We start from the raw sequence: 15627 nt of genomic DNA on the forward strand, positions 1-15627 counted from the left end.
CTTTGTGTCCCGAGTTACAAAGAGAAGGTTAGACTGAAGAATTACCCCTCCACTTACAGAGCCAGAGTAAGTGGCCTTTTCAAAACTGACACATAGCTGGGCAATGGGACTACAGCTAGCAGTCATGAGCTCATTCCAATTAGAATGACAGAGAAAAGGCCCTTTTAACGTCTTCTTGCTCTGTCAGGCCAGGGCTGACTAATGCCTCTAATCTGGCAACCAATTCAACCTTTCACGGGAATCTCGAGGCACTTAGTCAGATCTTAGCAAATGGAAGACTACAAACTCTAAGTGCCCTCTCCAGATGAAGATAGTGGCTGAGTTTTGACTGAGTTATAGAGCTTCCTGTGTGATTAACTAAGGTGCATACTACCAGAATCAGTATGTTCGGTATCAGATATGATCAAATCAAATCAAGGGGATTCAATTAGAAAGTACTCTCACCATGTTTCGAGTTCCCTGAAGCTTCTGTCTCCAATGAACAAAGGACAAGGATTCACATATTTGGTGCCAAGAACACTGAAACTGGTGAAATTGGGTACATAGTTTTTCATTAGTTGTTTTCACTGTCCTGTAATTCTCTAAAAGGAACAGGACTATGAGCAGATCACCCTAGCTGTTGGACCTCTAAGAACAAAAAATACCGTTTCTGTATGTGATTCCTCACCCTAAATGAATCCACACACGTCATAGTGCTGTATCCTTCTATTATCGCATGCTCAGCCTTAGACACACTGTTATGTTTGTTCAAATTCTTGCAGATGTGATCTTTCTGGCATCTCCAAAGACTGGAACATTAAATATTATGTGCCAAGCATCTGGACAAGATCTGGTCATTTTCTTGGTGTAAGCACGTCTACCACACACACAAGCGCATACACACCTTCTCACTCTTATTCAACTTGAGCCATTGTGTTGTTTATTGTCTTTCAATGATTCAAATGTTTTAACCTTATTTCAGCAAAGATATCTGTTTCTTGTTTCCGTTCATGTTAGGCGTGAAAGCTCCATTGCTGATTCCTCATGTTGGTGTTGATGTCACTCAGCTGTTACCACTGTGGAAAGCAAAGCAAGGTTCAACACTACTGGGGTGAGACTTTCATCACAGTCACAGATATCCAACTGTAATGGACAACCTTCAGGATATATAGCGCTACTCCTTAAAAATGCTCAAAGTTGACAAAGTGTTCCAACACTGTAGACACTAGAGTTGCCAGACATAAATGCCAGACATAACCCCACAACGCATACTTTCAATTAAAATAAAATTCTTTTGTGGTGGTATAGGGGATTTTCTTAAAGTATTTTTTTATTCAGTGAACAGTCAGATGTTATTATAAAACACTACCTGTCCACACACCTCTGTCTGTTCATATGTCTCCCTCTCCCTGTGTGTTCATCTCTCTCTGACTCTCCTTTCTCTGCTGACATTAGAAAGAGTAGACACTCATCAATTATTAAGTGAGAGCAACTGCAGGAGACCCAGCTGAGGTCTGTCTGCCCCCTCTGCTTGCACTGCCCTCTGCATTCAGTGTCTGAGTGGTCCAGTCTGAATAATTCATGTTAAGGAGAAAGGGGGATGTGGATAATTTGGCTGACTGACAACAAAACCACTGAATAGAATGCAATAGAACAGAACAGAATATAATATCTTTATTGTCATTGCACTAGTACAGTGAAACTGGGATTTACAAATTCCTTACAGGATGCTAGGTTAAAATTGTTTTAAAATTATATATATATATATATATATATATATATATATATATATATATATATATAACTGTATATATATATATATATATATATATATATATATATATATATATATATATATATACAGTTGTAGTTGTAGCAAAATATGTGCAATTGTACTTTACTCTTTAACAGAGTAAAGAGGACATTAGACATTTTTAAATATTATACAGTAGTAAACATTAGATTGCAAATGTAAACATTATCAGCAATCTACATCAGTACTTGATATACAGCAGTACTTGATTTAAAGTGTAGACAGTGAATCAACATGTCTACGTAACCTTCTCATCGGTTTGGTTAGTCATATCATCCATCATATCACATGGGTGAGGGAGAGACAGTGAGGGAACTAGAGGGGAGATTAGAGTGATATCTGCACTTTACCACCTGTAAAGTTATAAAACTGTTTTACCACTCCTACTACTCTTTAATCCCACTGAAGTGGAATTAAGGATTGTAGTTTAGATTAACTAAGGGTATATCTATGTGTGGTTTATTGGAAGAGAATAACCTGGCTGGGTGAGAATAACCTGTATGGTCTCTTGGCCGGCACACAATATTCATTATCTTCAATATTTGATTGAATGAACATGGATAATCTCTGACTCATACATGGCCATATGACAAAAAGCAACTTATCTACTGGCAAAGGAACGGCAATATAAACTTGAAAAATTAAACTAATGTGGTGATTTCCTTGTTTTATTTATGTATTATGCTATTACCTACAGGTTGTGGTTATATCCATGCAATTTTTGGTGTTCCTTCGTGTAGCATCTTATGGAATCTGACCAAACCCATGCGAACTCTATTTCCCAGAATGCATGCAGATACGAGGACATTCAACCCTGAAACAACAATGCAGTAACTCACAGATGATCTCCTTTGCCTGAATATTTATTGGTTCCACCTGTGCTGTATTAACCAATGTGTTTATATACCTGTCTTTTTCATTTCCTATTTGCATGGTATTGTCTTATCAATGTGTAAGTATACTAAGCGGTTTCTTTATTCTGTAAATTTTCTGGTTATGACCCTGTTTAAATTTTAAATTATGCCTTATTGGATTTTCCCTTCTGTATTTTTGTTTTCTCATAGCCTGCTTGGTTCTGGACTTTGCCTGTTTGACTTTCCCTGAAAAAACTGTTTCTATAATTTCCTTTGCTCTGGTTCTGGTTCTGGTTCTGACTCTTACCTGTTTATCATTTATGTATCTGGGCTGCCCTAATAAAGTTACCAACATTTTATCCTTGAGTGTCTACAGTGGTGTGAAAAGTGTTTGACCCCCTTTTTTTTTTGCATGTTTCTCATACTTGCGTTTCAGATCATCAAACACATTTAAATATTAGATAAAGATAACACAAGTAAACACAAAATGCAGTTTTTAAATAAAGGTTTTTATTATTAAGGGAAAAGAATCCAAACCTACATAGCCCTTTGTGAAAATGTGATCTTTGGAAAGCTGAGTTCAATTTCCATAGCCACACCCAGGCCTGATTACTGCCACACCTGTCATCAATCAAGAAATCACTTAAATAGGACCTGCCTAACAAAGTGAAGGAGACCAAAAGATCCTCAAAAGCTAGACAGCATGTTGCGATCCAAAGAAATTCAGGAACAAACTCCTTCCCAGGAGCAGCCAACCAAAATTACCCCAAGAGCACAGTGACAACTCATCCAAGAGGTCACAAAAGACCCCACAACAACATCCAAAGAACTGCAGGCCTCACTTACCTCAGTTAAGGTCAGTGTTCTTGACTCCGCCATAAGAAAGAGACTGGGCAAAAATGGTCTGCATGGCAGAGTTCCAAGATGAAAACCACTGTTAAGCAAAAAGAACAAAGGCTTGTCTCAGTTTTGCCACACAAAATCTTAATAATCCCAAAGACTTTTGGGAAAATACTCTGGACTGACGAGACAAAAGTTGAGCTTTTTGGAAGGTGTATCTCCCAAAAAAGTAACACAGAATTTCAGAAAAGGAACATCCTACCAGCAGTACAGTATGGTGGTGGTAGTGTTATGGTCTGGGGCTGTTTTGCTGCTTTAGGACCTGGAAGACTTGCTGTGGTAAATGGACCCAGGAATTCTGCTGTCTACCAAAATATCCTGAAGGAGGATGTCTGGCCATCTCTTTGTGACCTCAAACTGAAGTGCACTTGTGTTCTGCAGCAGGAAAATGATCCAAAACACACAAAGTCCACCTCTGAATGGCTGGCTTAAGAAAAACAAAAGACTTTGGAGTGGCCTGGTCAAAGCCCTGACCCGAATCCGATTGGGATGCTGTGATGTGACCTTAAAAAGGCGGTTCATGCTCGAAAACCCTCCAATGTGGCCGAATTACAACAATTCTGCAAAGATGAGTGGGCCAAAATTCTTCCACAGCGCTGTAAAGGACTCATTGCCAGTTATCGCAAATGCTTAACTGCAGTTGTTGCTACTAAGGGTGGCCCAACCAGTTATTAGGTTTAGGCGGCAATCACTTTTTCACACAGGGCCATGTAGGTTTGGATTTTTTTTTTCCCCCCCAAAAAATAAAAACCTTCATTTAAAAACTGTATTTTATTTACTTGTTATCTTTGTTTTAATATTTAAATTTGTTTGATGATCTGAAGCATTTAAGTGTGACAAACATGCAAAAAGAAAATGGCAGGAAGGGGGCAAACACAGTTTTGTCACAGGATCACTGGTTTTTGTTATCTGTGTTGCTCTAAGCATCCAAACCACTAGACATTTCTGTCTTAACCAAAAATAGAAAGGCAAAATCTTTTAGACTTCCTGTAAAATCTGGTTCTCTAACCTTGTTCCTCTTCTTTCTCTCTTCATGCTGAGTTTGTTTGGTATAATCTTATCTTTCCATACCTTCATAGCCAGATATTTAATTTACTCTTAGCTTTTCTTCCCAAGTCCATGAACCACTGTAGGCCATGTAGAACACAGAGCTAAGTTGAACCTGACCTATCTGGACAAGTCTTGTGGGGCATTGTAGATCTACTGTATTATTTTCCGGTGCATAACTCTAAGAGTGAAACATTCTATTTAAATCTCTCTCTCTCTCCTATCCACCACTATTTTGGTTGGCTTGCTAGGTCAACTAGCACAATAGTCAACAAGTATATATAACAAAGCATTCATTATGCCGATACATTAGAGATTTGAGTCTCTTTCTGAGAGTTTCTTCTGAATGATCTTTTGCAGAAAGTTTCATTTAGATTTTTATCCCTGGGCAATTGAACTTTCATTAGTGAGATTTGGCAATGATGCCGTTCAGGACAATTTTGGTGAGGGATTTCTAGAACCTTCAAAACAATGAATGGAGGGAGATTTCTGGGTGGACTGTACAGCTGACAAACTACACAAAAGAAGGCCTAGTTACAAAATATAACAATGCACCACAGAAACCAGTGCAAACAAACAATGCCATGCCTTTTAAAAAAGATCATCATCTCTTTCCTTTTTCTCCTTCTCTTGCTTAATACACATGAGTTACTATGTCTCCATCTTTTTAACACTTTATTTTTCTTCTCGGTTCTAGTTTTACACAGTCATCAACACTCTCTATAGTTATTTATTCTCTGGATGTCAGGGCACAGATATCTCTTCCTCCCTTTGCTCTCCTTCATTCCCTTGTGTTTAAATTTCTCCCTTTATTTTTCCTGGTGCTCTATCCATCCATCTTCAGAAATGAAACGAAGATGCTCTAAGAAGGTCAGTACAGAGCAAGCTGTCTGTCATTGAGGGGCTGTCGGTACGAAACTCAAAATGCACAGCGATATTGAATAATGAATTAATTTTCTTCTTTGTCCTTTATTCAGTGCTTCCCTGTACACTTTGTTTCAGCTCTTCTAGGAGAGTAATTATGCAGCTGAAATGTTTTTCCTTTAAAAGTAAAGTGACATTAGGTAACATGGAGAGCTGTAGATAATGGAGAGATTTGTTAAATGAACAAGCTATTTAATGGAAGTAGAATGTGTAAGATTTTATAAACTGTTGACATGTTAAAAATAGAAATGGCTGTGTCATTGCTGAGTCATGATGTCAGGTAAGACTGTTAATACTTGTTTATTTTGATGACTAGCAATCTGATGTACTTCCAATATGATTATTGAAAATCTTTATTGATCAAATTTCCATCTAAGCATCTCACATTCAAAATTATAATGCTAATATAACTATTTGCTGTCTTTTAAGGTACTTCTTAGTCAACTTAGTCATAACACAGCCTGAAGTTTAGTCAGTAGCAGAGCAAATTTGCATGATACTGAACATAAGGCATCATGTAAAAACGCCACAATGCCATTAGATTATGCAGCTGTCATAATGGGAACCAAAACATATGTGAAATAACTAAGTAAATACATTTTATTTATAAAGCACAAAAAAAATGTTTGAAAGTCATTCACAGCACGTGTTTAGTTAAGTTCACAATTCCTATAGAGACACACTAATTTTGTCTGGTAGAAATGTTCTGCAGTTAACCAGAACACATTTCATGCATGTTGCCTTTGACAGTGCCTGTGTCCCTTTATCTTAAACCTAAATGAGCCATCAGCCAACTAACTATGCTTGTGTGTGTGTGTGTGTGTGTGTGTGTGTGTGTGTGTGTGTGTGTGTGTGCGTGTGTGTGTGCGTGTGTGTGTGTGTGTGTCTGTGTGTGTCTGTGTGTGTCTGTGTCTGTGTGTGTGTGTGTGTGTGTGTGTGTGTGTGTGATACAGTGATCCTTTGTCTCAGACAAATTAAAAAGATGTTCAGTTTATATCAAACAGTCCTTGTCTTGTTTCACGCACTGTGTCTGCTCTCAGCTAATGAGCAGAACATCTCACAGGATCACTCTACTGAGGGTATAGTAGATTGTCTCAATGAAACATTGTTATTGTATATTGAAATAGAAAATATAAATAACAGAGCCATTGCTGAGTTTCTGCTTGTGGTCACTGCTTTTCCATCTGAGTGTGTTACTTTGTCCAAATCTCCAGTTGACCTTTAATTCATATTGTTCTACAGTAAATTTAATTGTATTACACAAGTATACATTTGCATTCAATATGCACATTTCACTGAAGCCACTTAAGTAGCCTCAGCTCAGCTCTTTAAATTGGGATGAAAAGGTACTCAAAGATCCATAGGTACTGTTCATGAGGCACTTGGGATGTTTTGTGTAAAAGTTAAAAATCCAAAAAAGAAATACATTTTCTCTTTGGCCATGATTTTCCCTCAAGGACAAAGAATCTTTCTGGGTCACTAATGTACAAAAACCATATTCAGTATTTTTTTAATCTTTGATCTTTTTCGAAAGATTGTGCAACATAATCCAGTAAAAGACCACAGAATCTTGCCTGGGACACACATGTGTTTCTTATGGATCAACAGGCCAAATGGAATGGCAATCAAACTGCTCCCATTGCAGCATGTGAAATGAGACTTGGAGGAACAACTTTATTTACAGTGTGTAACAGCTGTATTTCATCTTTGCACTCATTGGGGGCAGATTTGGAGATGCAGGCCTCACTCTTCGATTCAGGCTCTTTAGCTGACTGTTAGAAGAAAAAAAAACCCTCTTTTGACTCGTCTTCATACATATTGTATTAAACATTTAACTATTGAAATATAGGGCATATCTGCACTACAAGGTGAAAGCAACAGTAGTTTTCTTCTGTTGGATTATGCTGCCTTTGATGTACACTGGTTGATTTTACCAAATGTTTGCATGTTTATTATATTCAATATATAAAGAAAATAAAGAATGCAGGGCCCTTAGTAAGCATTCTTTGGGAGATAAAATACAGCTGAAAGATACAGTTTGTAATGTAGCGTATGTTTGAAAATGTACAGGTAAGGGAGTTGTTTGTTTCTTCTACCCTCATTGTGCTGTGTGCATGACACCAACCACTCTCGCTGTTTCAGTTTTGGTTTGTGAATATTGCTTATGTTCAGTGTGTCCACCAGCCTTCAATCACTGACCTTGTCTTCACTTCTCATATGACAAAGGTGTCTGTGTTACTAGGAGTTTACTAATCTATGATGTAGGGAATTTACCTGCGACTGCAATAAGGTTGCTGACAGTAAGAATATTATTTGATATGATGAATAATAGAAGGATTGTTAATATGCAAATTGCAGCAAAACCAAAACAAACACAAAAAAAAAACAGCACATCATTTTTCAAGATATGATTGAGAGGTTTTTATGCTCTCTCTCTTTCAAAATTCAGTTCAAGGTGATTTATTGGCATGACAAATAATGGTGCATTTGTTCTGCCAAAACTTGGATTACAGAGTTCAAGACTATTAAAGAAAATAAAACAAGAAATTTAATATGATATCTTGTGAAAAAGAAAATGGCTGAGATATGACTCTTTAAGCATTGCAGTGTGACAACTAGAGAAGAAAAAACAATTATAAATAAAGTATCTCTTCATCTTTTTTTGGTGTCCCCCCCCCCCCCATACATCCATTTCTCCTCATTACTGTGATTAATTGTATAATGCTAGCAATCAAGACTTGTCCTGTGATGAGGTTTTTGTTTTGTTTTGTTTTTTTTATTTGAGATTGTATATTACTACTTGAACATGACCTATGACATATTTTATTACAGCAGGTTTATTGCAATGGACTAGTTGTGCTTACTCATGAAGAACCAACAAGGGTTGATGATGATTAATATGCTCCCATATATACATAAAGTTTACAGGCAGCTGTGTGTCTGTGTATTTCACCATCATGTGTACCATTTTGTGCAAATCCTAGTACAAGATATGACCATTTTAATGATGCATTGACACACTTAAAATAAATATTTTCAACAAGTCATACAATGTTCAGAGAGAGAGAGAGAGAGAGAGAGAGAGAGAGAGAGAGTGTTTTGACAACATGTTGAAATAGTGGATGCGACAATGGATGAAAGTTCAGGGCTGGTATACAAAAACAAAGGGCAAATATGGCTCACTATCAGTGAAAGCTATGCAAGAAGCTTGTTTGAATGGTTTCAATGTGCAATTTATGCCTCATAGCTACTTCCTAATTTTCTACAGTATATAAATTATACAATCTCTCTCTCTCTCTCTCTCTCTCTCTCTCTCTCTCTCTGATTTTATATATATATATATATATATATATATATATATATATATATATATATATATATATATATATATCAGTCTGATTTTCAGATAGCACCAAGATAGCAACATCTCTGTAAGAGGGCTTAACAAAATGTATTTTGTTTTATTTTATTTTGATAAAGAGCTCCATAACGATTAAACCGAGATCCAACAGGTTGCTGCCGACAATCTACAGCAACAGCAAAAGAAACGGTGATGATTCTGCCTTCTGCCAACGGATTCGGCCCTTTAAGAGTAGGCTCACGTCGCCCGGAAGCTACTGCAAAGGCAGCTGACGGTAAGTTTGAGAGTCGATGGACCGGGAATGACAGACAGACGGATGGACAAGCGCTTACTTTCTTCTGAGGTTGCACGCAATACGTAGAAAGCATTTTATTTGTTTTTTGTAAAGGACATCTTCCGACACGAGTCCGACTGTGCAGATGGGCTTTTATTGAAATTGCAGTCAAAACAGTCATAGCCTCGGCGTTTGAACGGTCTCACGCAAACTTCACCGTGGAGCTCATCCGAGCAACACAAGTTTATTTGATCCACCGTACAGGTCACTTGTTTCTTCGGAGTCCAGTTTTTCAGCTTTCGTACCAGACCCCTGAGAAACTCTGTCAAGTAAGTTGCTACAACAGTTAAACATCTCCTTGTATAAACTGTGGTTTGTATGCTGAATTAAATGTAAGACAAGTGCAAATGCTTTTATGTAAGGTTCGGCTTTTGTTCCCTACAACGGACCACCCGTGAAAACGGCAACAGGTTAATGGTGAACATAGCCCCTGGTAATTCATGCCAGGCAGTTGGCTTTCTCCAGTTTCGCTCTTTGCCGCTTTCATGTCTCCACGTCACTGTTATTTCGTAACAACTAAAATCTCCTTTTTTTTTGGTTTATTCTAACACGAGTATTTGTCATACAAAACAGTATTTTGATGAAATGGCAATATAAATAAATCACTAATGAAGGTGCTTCTAAAATACGGCTTATGAAACATGTCTAGGAACAACATGCTCTGTGGACAGCGGCATGTTCGCTCTCCGTGAACACACGCACAGCCCAGGGTGTTTCTCTTCAGACACGCTATAGCTGTCTTTTCCGGGGCTCCCACTGAAGATTTAGCCACAAAAAAACAAAACAAAACGTCGTCATATCGGACACTTGTTGGACACGCATAAACGTAGCAAACATATTGAAGTTCAGGGTGTGTTAATAGTCTACAGCTACTATGGAAAGCTGTCATTCGTGTTCTCTGTACCAGGTAAACACCACCACGTGTTCTGCTTGTCCTGATGGCTCCAGGATTTGCCACAGTTCTGCTCTGATTTGCAGATTAAAAACTACTGCCCTGTAAAGTGACAGTTCACTTGGAGATGAGGCAAAGATTGGCATTAATTTTTGACAGGAAATGCAGTGGGTAAGATGGGTAGGAGGTAATACTACTGTTGATTCTAAATTTGCAGGAGGTAGCAAGCTGTTAAAGCATATTTGCAAAGCAGTTTTTGGTTAAAGCATGAATGTGCCAAAATTAGATTTTGGAACCTTTAGCATATTTGCAAAGATTTCTTGGAGCTGTTAGCAGATGCTGCTTGGGAGTTGTTGATGCCTTAAGAAATCACTTTTATGCAAGCAATTTTTTTGCGTGACTTTACAAACTGATAAATGGCAAAAGGCATGTTATTTTATCAAACAGAAACTTGGTGGGTTTTTTTTTGTTTTTTTTTTCCTTTTATCATTGACAAGCTGAGAAATGGCTTTCTGTCCTACTCTTGCATGCTCAGACCTCAAACATGCCCTCCATCACTCAGCAAATACAGCCCGTTAGCTGCTGAAGACAACGGCTGTGTGGCCCACTGGCTGGAGAGATGATGACGGGGGCAAGTTTGGTGAGCTGGCGGGGCTGAGGGAGGCCATGCTGCCCAGCTAATCGTCACAGAGTACAACTGGAGCCTGTATGCTGTTGATATTCTTTTTTGGAACACTGGGAGGAAGGATGTGACTTGGAAGAGGTCACATGGGTTAAATGGGCCCTTGCTAGTGCTTGTGGGCTTCCCTTTAGGAGTACTTCAGTGTGAAGGGCAACTGCCAATTCTGCAGCAGAGGCTCAGTAGTGGTTCTTGTTTTGAGAGTAAAGGCCAGTGTCCTCTTGGGCGAAGGATGCTGTATGGAGAACTAGATAATGGTGAGAACTGCAAGACAAACAGTTAAAGATAACTGAGAAAGTTAGCCTTATGCAACTAGGTGGTTTCATGTATGAATTTTGAGCATTTTTTAAAATAAATGGTACTGCTGAACAAGATCAGCCATTATTCTAACGGAACACAGTTCCAGGACACACACCCCACCCATCCTGAGTTACAGCTGCCCTTGTTCCATTAGTCCTGGCACTTACATTGATGGAGGCCCAGGAGTGGGTTGTAGATGGTTTGGAGATCAGAGGGGATTGGGCCCTCAGCCTCCCCCAGCAAATTCAACCCGGCATTTGGATAAGAGGCAGATGGAAGCCCCTGTGAACTTGCCCTCCCAGTGGCAGCTTGGGAAAATGGCTCTACAGTGTGCGTGGTGGCATCTTGCCTGCTTAATGCATTTTGTTCCATCGTAAAAGCTGCTTTTTTTCCTTACTCTTGCTCTTTGTGTGCTTGCATGCATCTCCTCTGGAAATTTATACTCATTGAGTATAAATACTGAACACTAAAGCATTATATTTGCAGACCTGTTTTTGGCATTTGCCTGATGTGGCATTGTTGAGACCACTGCAAGCATTTAAAGGCCCTCCTCTTCAACTGAGGTAGAGCACAGGTAGGTATTTGACCATATCAAAGGAGGTGTTGTCATGCATGCATGAGTTTTCTAACCCTCCACACATTTTAAACAACTTGCACATGTATAGATACCCCTAGAATTAACTTGCTTACAAAGCAGGAGCCATTCCCAGAGTGAGTGTTTCAACACACATATATACATCTCCCACTCCCCCTGAGGAAGCATAAGGTACACAGATGTGTGGATCGTTCAGGATCCACTCTGGCTCTTATCCATGAAATACCAAAGGAAGCTGTAAATAGTGATTGTGCCTGCTTTAGGGCCTGCTGGAGTGGTCTGTAATGCAAGTGTTCTTTGTTGTTTATTTGATGGTATGTGAGGTTAATATAATCAGTGTTACTTCAAACCAGCATGGTGTGTAAGCCCATGAATACTTGTCGAAGAGAAGGTAATCTTTACAATGCTTCGTCCCTATCGGAGAAATCGCCTTCCCCATCATGTTCATGCAAATAGCTTTCTTTTGCTGGCTTAGACTTAGTTTTCATATAGTTTGTTGCTGGATTTGTTGATAAGTGATAGGTGTGGATCCAAAATGCCTCCCTCTGGTTCATCCGTGAGTTGGAAAACATGAGTGGTGATGTCACAAATGGATTCTGACATGTGGTAAGGCCTCCCTGTCAACAGCAAACTGTTTCCAGTGTAACAGCACTAAAGTTTGGGATGCCGCTATGGTAACGGCGGGAGGGCCCACAGAGAGAAGGCCAAAGCTGCAGCTGAGTGTGGCTTTTGGAGAGCAGCGATAGGCTGAGCCTGTGTTGCAGAAAGAGAAATAAAGAACATGATTTTTCAATTAAGTCTCCGTTTGGTTTTCCCTCCATCAGAGTGCAAACAGCCACATATGGGGCATGACCAAGCCCCACCCAAAGCAATGTTCTCATATTCAAGCAGTCTGGGTAGATCTCTTTCTCACTCAGTCAGTCTTTCTTGGTCCACATTTGTGTTCTAAAATATTAAAGACTTGAAATTTTCTTTCTCATTTATTTTCCCCCAAAAATCTGTGTTTGTTTTCCAGTACTGTGAGATTGTGGTAAAAGCTGTTTTCAGTCTCTCAGAAATCTCTCTCCATTTCCTGAGGGTTGGTGTGACATTTTGATAAAATATGTGAGATTTAACTTGTATTCCACTCAGTAACTTACTGTGTGTATGCATACCTACACTTGAGGTCATAGGTGTGTGTTGGTGTTCTAGTGGGAGATGTGGTTTAGGAGGCTGCTGCTTATGGTGTGGTCTATAGTACTGGCTGTCAAGAGGAAAATCTCTAATCCTGTGAGAGTATAGATAATGCTTGTTTTTAATTTTGTTGTGTCTCACATTTCTTCATAAATATAATAGTGATCATTTTATAATAATTGCCCGTCATCCGTGACTTTTCACCACAGTCCTTTTCCAGGCTACCCCTCCTCCCTTTTCTCACTGCCAGTATCTTGCCCATTCCACTGCTTCACGTGGTTGCTAACTGCCACCCTTTCATAGCAAAGCATCTACGTAATGTACCACACATGCCAGGTCACAGTGATTGTGTGTGAGAGGGTGGCATGCCTTAAACCCCTGGTGCACAAGAGTCATGACGTCTGTCTCCTTTGTGTCTGCTGTTTGTGTGGCATTCCAACCTATACACAACCTGTGTGTTGATTTGAGATTCTTTTAAAAGATCTGGATGTTGAACTCATGTAGGCCTGCAGGCGCAGCTGTCAGCTATTCCTTTATGACTGTGCAGGTATTCTTAAACTAGTTTAGTCTGCTGCTGTAGTTGATGGTAACACGGAAATCTTGGGTCTTTGGGAAATGTAGTCTTTTGCCCCCATGTTTCCTAGTCCCAGTCTTGTTGACACAACATTGAGGACTTGCTACACATGGGGTCTCCAGGTCTGGGACTGAGAGCCCAGGGCTCTAGAAGTGCATGTCAGCACTGAGCTTAATGCTCTTTAAATACTTGGGAGTTTCTTCTTGGCCTTGCCAGAAGGCAATCCACTCTGATCCTTTGCCTTTTAAAAGGCAAAACTCCTTTTAAAAGCAATATGATTGAATTCCCAGCCAGTTCGCCTGTTATATGCTAGTTTCTGTAGAGTATTTGATTTATGTATTTAACAAACTTTGGGTTATATGTTTTCACCATTTGATGTAAGGTATTTCAGAGGTCTAAGGCCTCACTTAACCATTACCCATGCAGATCCACATTTCCCAGTGGACAAAAGAGCTTGAACTGATTAAATGTTTGCATATAAGGGGCTTTGCCAGATGGAAATACTGGCACAGATCCATATAGTTCTTACAAAAAACATTTTTCCAGTATGACCTTCTTTCTACCCCTCATTAAATGTTTCAATAGCGTATTGTGCTAGTGTGTTTGCAGCAGACTGTTTCACTCCCCCCCCCCCCCCCCCCCCCGCTTCACTAATGAGAGACACTTTATTATGTGCCTTTAGCTTAGGAAGTGTGCTTTGGCCATGTCTTGGTCAACTGTGTACTGGTAACAGGCAGAAGGTGCTTCTCCTGAATTCCCATTGAAATGCGATCTATTCAGGGCAGTGTCAGTTGGGCTGTCATCTTGTCTCGAAAGCAGACTCACTGTCTCATGTCTGGCCAAAGACGGTAACGGTCTGCCAGTGGACTGAACTCAAACAAAACCATCCTTTTGGGGGTATGTCACAGTGGTGTGAAGGTGTATTATGGTCTTGAGGCGAGTAGCTTGTCTGGTGGCTGCCAGTTCACGTTGCTCCTTGTGGCCTGCTGGCTTCCCAGGCTCTACATCTCTCAGTTCACTTCCTCCCAGCAGTGTCCATGTGGCACTCAGTAGATCTGATTCTGGTGGATATGTTTGCATATCTCAGTTGCATAGTACACGGTTGTTTTAAGGCTCGAGGAAGGTGCTGGGTGAGGGGCAAAGTGGGGACTGGTCCTGGATTCAGGCCCTCACATTCCCCTGTGACCACTGTTTTATTCAGTCTCTATTCTCTCCTATTTTGCACTTGTTTGATATCTGTCTGTTATCACTAAGCATTGCCCAAATTGTGAAAATTTTTATAATAAAGTCTGATTTTTTTTTTTTAACATCCTTTCTACTATCTCCCAAGTCTTTCTTTTTTCGTGTGTGTGTATGTGTGTTTGCTTGCTTGCTCAGCCTCTGATCTGGCTTGCTCTGTCTGTTTTCCTCTGCTTTGTTTGTAATGCCATTATTGGGCTGTGACTGCTTAAGCATGTGGGTCGTTCAAGCTGCTGGGAGTTTGTAGAGGGGCTTATTAAAGAGGCATGCTAAGATTTTACAAGGGTTGATGCTTCCTCTTTGAAATACAGTGTCACCTTTTTATGTCTTGGGATGGTTTACTATACGTGTCAGTTACTACTAACCATCTGTCTTGCATCCTGATGGTCATGAAGTTCTTTGTCCTTGGTCATATCAAATTTGTCAGTTCTAGTTTGCTCATGAAGAATAAGATCCTGTTATTACTCCAAAACCCCACACAGGATGGGTATGTAATACTGTAGCCTTTTGTTAATTTTCCTTCTTTTGCACAAAAGTGATGAATAGGCCTTAGTCAGCAAAAATTTAAGCATTTAATGATTTTCATTTGCATGTCTGAAGTAACCCTTGCTGCATGGTTAGCAAATATGAGAGTTCAGAGGTGAAAGAGACTTGCTGATCTCCTCCTGTTTCCTTTATCTTAAAGTGATTAACTTGTTAGCTTGTTTCCCAAGTCAGCTGTTTAATGTGGCTGTTTTCTCATTTGTCAGTACTTTTGAGTGCTACCCTGTGCTGGATCTGTAGCCTCTTCTGTGTAATTAAGTTCAAAGGAGCACAGTAGCACTCTTTGCTCCTACTAAACCTTCACTTTCTTTGTTCTTTGTGTCACTTTCAACAGTGTTGTGTTGGTAATTTAGTTTGAATGGCAGTCACAATGGATGTGACTGTTGGCTGTCCGTTCTCACACCAATCACCACAAAGTTA

At 39.6% G+C, this 15627-nt stretch overlaps 1 protein-coding gene and 2 long non-coding RNA genes across 4 annotated transcripts in view; 2 read left to right on the plus strand and 1 right to left on the minus strand.

The window, feature by feature from the left end:
• Positions 1–857: 857 nt before the first annotated feature.
• LOC145651329 (uncharacterized) lies at positions 858–4010 on the minus strand. Its single transcript, XR_014117204.1, has 3 exons — positions 3749–4010; positions 3493–3580; positions 858–1055 (listed from the first exon to the last, which is right to left on the minus strand). It is a non-coding gene; the product is annotated as an uncharacterized LOC145651329 (long non-coding RNA).
• A 1221-nt stretch (positions 4011–5231) lies between these two features.
• On the plus strand, positions 5232–6570 carry LOC145651382 (uncharacterized). The gene is made up of 3 exons (XR_014117304.1): positions 5232–5463; positions 5764–5797; positions 6471–6570. It is a non-coding gene; the product is annotated as an uncharacterized LOC145651382 (long non-coding RNA).
• A 2595-nt stretch (positions 6571–9165) lies between these two features.
• svila (supervillin a) overlaps positions 9166–15627 on the plus strand; it is a 56058-nt gene continuing 49596 nt past the window's right edge. For both annotated transcript variants that reach the window (XM_081697122.1, XM_081697125.1), the window contains exon 1: positions 9166–9481. The gene's annotated coding sequence lies outside the window, so the exon portion shown is untranslated. The remainder of the gene's footprint in view (positions 9482–15627) is intronic.

The sequence above is a fragment of the Electrophorus electricus genome, chromosome 15 (genome assembly GCF_041902795.1).
Source record: "Electrophorus electricus isolate QZ-2024a chromosome 15, ASM4190279v1, whole genome shotgun sequence".
NCBI lineage: Eukaryota > Metazoa > Chordata > Actinopteri > Gymnotiformes > Gymnotidae > Electrophorus > Electrophorus electricus.